At 36.4% G+C, this 5,511-nt stretch overlaps 1 long non-coding RNA gene across 1 annotated transcript; it reads left to right on the plus strand.

Moving 5' to 3' along the window:
- Positions 1-2,504: 2,504 nt before the first annotated feature.
- Positions 2,505-3,712, plus strand: LOC104109645 (uncharacterized). Its single transcript, XR_011411977.1, has 2 exons — positions 2,505-3,179; positions 3,502-3,712. It is a non-coding gene; the product is annotated as an uncharacterized lncRNA (long non-coding RNA).
- Positions 3,713-5,511: the final 1,799 nt, after the last annotated feature.

Consider the following 5,511-nt stretch of genomic DNA (forward strand, 5'->3'; position numbering starts at 1 on the left):
ATGAACCAGTATTTGCTGAAAAAGGTTCAGTGTATGTTGTCCAATGTTGGCTTGGGCAAAGAATTTTGGGTTGAGGAAATAATATATGCATGCCACCTCATTAATTGTCTACCATCTTCTGCTATTGGAGGCAAGACACCATTTGAAAAATGGTATGAAAAACCTGCTGAAGATTATAATTTTTTGCATGTATTTGGCTCAATTGCATACTATCATGTAAAAGAGTCAATATTGGATCTGAGAGCAAAGAAGGCTATATTTATATGGATTACTTCTGGAGTCAAAGGATACCGCTTATGATGTTCAGAGACAAGAAAAATTATATTCAGCAGAGATGTTACCTTTGATGAATCTTCCATAACAGATAAGGTGACAGTTGAAGATGTCAAACAAATTGATGGTGCTTCAAAGCAGGTGGAGTTTGAGGGAAAATTAATTTTCCCAATACATGGAGAAAACGAGGAAACAATGGAAGATTTTTCCGTGGAAGAAGAGTCAGTGGCAGGGGATATTCTAACTCAGGAACCCCAACAACAACTTGAATTAATAGCAACCAGCAAGCCAAAAAGAACAATAAAGAAACTTGTTCGTCTCATAGAGACGGTGGCTTGTGCAGCCTCAATTATAGTTGATAGTGTTCCTATCACTTATAAAGACACAGTCCAAAGTTTAGAAGAGGATAAGTGGAGGATTGCCATGAATGAAAAAATGCAGTCCCTTCATCAGAATCGTACATGGAAATTGGCCAATCTCCCGAAGGGCAAGAAAGCAATTGGGTGCAAATGGATATTTGCAAAGAAAGAAGGATTTCCTAACCAAGAAGATGTTCGCTACAAAGCAAGATTGGTGGCCAAAGGGTACGCTCAAAAGGAGGGAATTGATTACAATGAGGTATTTTCTCCGGTTGTGAAACACTCATCCATTGGAGTTTTGTTGGCTTTGGTAGCACAGTTGAATTTGGAACTAGTTCAGTTAGATGTAAAAACTTCATTTTTACATGGAGACTTGGAAGAGAAAATCTATATGACTCAGCAAGAAGGATTCAAAGTTGCTGAAAAGGAAAATATGGTGTGCAAACTTGAAAAATCATTGTACGGATTGAAACAATCTTCTAGATAATGGTACAAACGATTTGACAAGTTTATGTTGCTGCAGAAGTACAAAAGAAGCAAATATGATCATTGTGTGTATTTGTGCAAGCTTGAAAACGGATCCTTCATATATCTTCTCCTATACGTTGATGATATGTTGATAGCTTCCAAAAGTCAAGAGGAAATTGAGAAGTTGAAGATTTAGCTAAGAAAGGAGTTTGAGATGAAGGATTTGGGTGAGGCGAAGAAAATTCTTGGCATGGAGATAAAAAGAGATAGACATTCAAAGAAACTCTATCTATCTCAGAAAGAATACTTGAAGAGAGTAATAGATCGATTTGGCATGAATGAGAACACGAAGTCGGTTAGCACTCCTCTTGCTCCTCACTTTAAGCTTAGTGCTGCTATGTCGCTGAAGAATGAAGCTGAACGAGAGTATATGTCAAGAGTGCCATATGCGAATCCCGTTGGTAGCTTGATGTATGCAATGGTTTTCACAAGACCTGATATTTCACATGCTATCGGAGTTGTAAACAGGTATATGCATGATCCAGAAAAGGAGAATTGACAAGCTGTGAAATGGATTCTACGGTATATTCGTAATACTATAGATGTTAGATTGATTTTTGAGCAGGAAGATAGTCAGTATTTGGTTGGATATTGTGACTCGGATTATACGGGTGATTTGGACAAGCGTAGATCAACTACTGGTTATGTTTTCACTTTTGCAAATGCACCAGTTAGTTGGAAGTCTACTTTGCAGTCAACAGTTGCTTTGTCTACTATTGAGGCAGAGTACATGGCAATTATGGAGTCTGTAAAGGAGGCAATTTGGCTTCAAGGGTTGCTTAGAGAGCTTGGTATTGGTCAAGAAAGCATCACACTATTTTATGATAGTCAGAGCGCTATCCAATTAGCAAAGAACCAAGTTTATCATGCAAGGACGAAGCACATTGATGTTCGATATCACTTTATACGAGATATTATAGAAGAAGGTGGAGTCATGGTGCAGAAAATTCGGACTACAGACAACCTTGTTGATATGCTAACAAAAGTAGTGACTACGATCAAGTTTCAACATTGTTTGAACTTGATCAACATTATTGAACTTTGAAGATTGAAGTTAAAGACACAATCAAAATTTTTCATTGAGAGAAAATTGAAAAAAAAATGAAATCTTGCCAAGGTGGAGATTTGTTGAATTTGACAAGATTAATGTGAACTAGTGTGAACATTTGAAGCCTCCTTTTAGGAAGAAATTGGTAGACGCATTTTTCATGCATTTACATTGCATGATCACACTTAATATGATGCCATGCATGACATTATTAAGGCCATTTCCCTTCTATAAATAGCAATAGTTTTGTTCATTTGTAAACATCTCTCACTTGCCTTATTATCTCCTAAGGCATTTGAATCTTCTTTCTCTCTTGTAGTATTTCACTTGTATTTTTAGAGTGAAATAAAGTTTGAGTTGATTGTGTCCGAGGACTAGGCAACAATCAAATTTTGACGAACCTCGTTAATTTCTGGTGTTCTTTTTATTATTGTCTCATTTACTATTTATTAGCTACCTTTAGATATAGTAGTTGTGATTTAATCACTCTCTCTATATATATTCGGCTTCCGCAACAATTACTTAGGTTTTATGCTATATATGTTGCTAGCTCGGACTCTCCAAAACTATTGTTGCATCCATGTTAGATCCTCTAAAAACACATCCGACGCGCACCCGACAACATTGTTGAACAGTCTGAACAACATAGATTTTATGTCATCGTGAAGGGAAATGAATGAACATTTATGCTTTTTTTTCCTCATGTACAAATGTAGATGGCATATATTGGCCAATGTATGTAGTGGCAGTGTTTGCAGCTATCGTTGCAAGTCAAGCCATGATTTCTGGGACTTTCTCTATAATCCAGCAATCGCTCGCATTAGGATGCTTTCCTCGCGTTAAAATTGTGCATACATCAACCAAACATCAAGGGCAAGTCTATATCCCTGAAGTCAATTACCTTCTCATGTTGGCTTGTGTTGCTGTTACTCTCGGATTCAGGACTACTGCAAAAATTGGCAACGCTTATGGTAAGTTCATTTCTAGCTATTAATTCCCTCTCTTTCTTGAAGATATATCACACTGATGTTTGTTGGTGGTAATGTACATGTTTAATTTCACTAAATGAACATTACCTGATGTAATAGCAAAATCACAAAACTATTTTTGTCGCTTTAAAGTAAATGGACTAAATCAATTATCACGTAAAGTCACAGAATTTTACCAACGGAACAAATTTAGATTTGTGAGGATAAAATTCAGCAACCATAGGTGAAATTAATTTATTCTTAGGAAGAAACATATAATAACATGTCACAAAATTAAACGATTTGTGTTTCTCACTGTTTACAGGAATAGCAGTGGTGTTTGTGATGACATTAACATCATCCTTCCTCATACTAGTCATAATTATGATCTGGAAAACTCACATTCTTTTTATAATCGCATATGCTCTAATCATTGGAACGGTTGAGCTTGTGTACCTAAGTTCTGTCCTTTACAAGTTTGATCAAGGCGGCTATCTTCCACTGGCTTTTGCTATGTTTCTAATGTTTATCATGTAGGTATGGAATTATGTGTATCGAAAGAAATACTACTTCGAGTTAGATCACAAGATTTCTCCTGAGAAAGTTAAGGCAATAGTGGACGAAACAAGTTTCAATCGACTACCCGGACTTGCCATTTCTCTATTCTGAACTTGTTAATGGAATTCCACCATTTTTCAAGCATTATGTAGCGAATGTGCCGTGTTTACACTCTGTTCTTGTGTTTGTTTCATTCAAATCACATCCCATCAGCAAAATTCCAGTAGAAGAAAGATTCCTCTTCCGTTGGGTACAACCATCTGATCTCTACGTTTTTCGCTGTGTGGTACGTTATGGATACAATGATGTGCGTAACGAGCAAGAGGACTTCGAGAAAATATTGGTGGAGAGGCTCAAAGAGTTCATACGAGAATATTGCTTGTTTTCAATTGCAATAAAAAGTCACAGACTATCCACTGAAAAAATCAAACAATTAGAGGATGATTTATGCATTAATGTTGGTTCAATGAAGTCCGAGGAGGAAGATTCAATTAGAAAACAAGTCGAAAAAGAAGAGAATTTTGCTACATTAGTGAAAAAAGAAATAGAAGTACTAGAGAGAGCATATAGTACGGGGTGGTTCATTTGGTAGGGGAACATGAAGTGATTGCGAGCAAAGGATCTGATATAGCAAAGAAAGTGATAATAAATTATGCTTACAACTTCTTGAAGAAGAACCTCAGGCAAAGTAACAAGGTTTTTGACATCCCTCACAAGCATATGCTAAAAGTTGGAATGATATATGAGCTTTAAGTTATAATAACTGTATTTATCTGTCTAGAATAATTGTCCTGGAGTTTGGTGATTCTATGAAAGAATAAGGGGTAGCCCATTTTTTTAAGAAAAAATGGTGTTCTACGAAAAAAGAAGAAGGAATTTTTATAGCTATGCTTTTTTATAGACTTAATTACCACTTTTATAGAGATTCTTTTTTAATAACATATCATATTTATATTTATAATTTGTATACAAATCTATAATAACATTGGATCTAATACTAGAAAATCGCATTTTTTCAACCACCAAAATCGCTAGAAAGTAGTCGAAAAATTAGATTTCTGATGCGTTCCGACCAAAACTAGTAGTCGAAACAATAAACGTCGGAAAAGTAGTCGGACTTCCGACTACATTTATTCTGTAGACAGGGAAATAAGAAAATTTCTGACTTCAGACTAGTAGTGATCCCTTAAGTATAGGCAATTAAATGGGTAACCCACGCCTAAGAGCTAAACCCCTCTGACTCACGTTCTGATCTGACCTTCTGTTCCTCTTCAAAACCCCGTTTTCTCTCTCTAAAATCATGAAAATTCTACTGCCGATTTCTGAATCATCATATCCCACACAATAATACAATCATTTTAATTTTTAATGAATTACCAAATATATAAGTGTATACGGTTAAAATCGAATTTGTCCTTCGTGTGACTAATCAAGATTAGAGCATGATGGACATAAGTTCATCATTATAATATCGAGCGTTGACGTGAAGTTGGGTTGTCGAGTTCGAGACCGATCAATACCGAGATCGAGCTCGAGAACCCGAGACCGATCAATATCAAGACCGGCCAAGATCGAGACCGAGTCAAGATCGAACTCAAGACCCCGAGACCGATACCGAGACCGGCCAAGATTGAGACCGAGTCAAGGAGCAAAAAGCCGTTATAGCCGCATTTGGGGAGAGAATCCAGGCGGAAATCACACCTTGAATCAAGGAAAAGCTAATTAATTAATCTATCATGAGATCCCCACTATATATTTTTAATTATATCCAAAGTAG

Source organism: Nicotiana tomentosiformis, chromosome 1 (genome assembly GCF_000390325.3).
Source record: "Nicotiana tomentosiformis chromosome 1, ASM39032v3, whole genome shotgun sequence".
In the NCBI taxonomy this organism is placed as follows: domain Eukaryota; kingdom Viridiplantae; phylum Streptophyta; class Magnoliopsida; order Solanales; family Solanaceae; genus Nicotiana; species Nicotiana tomentosiformis.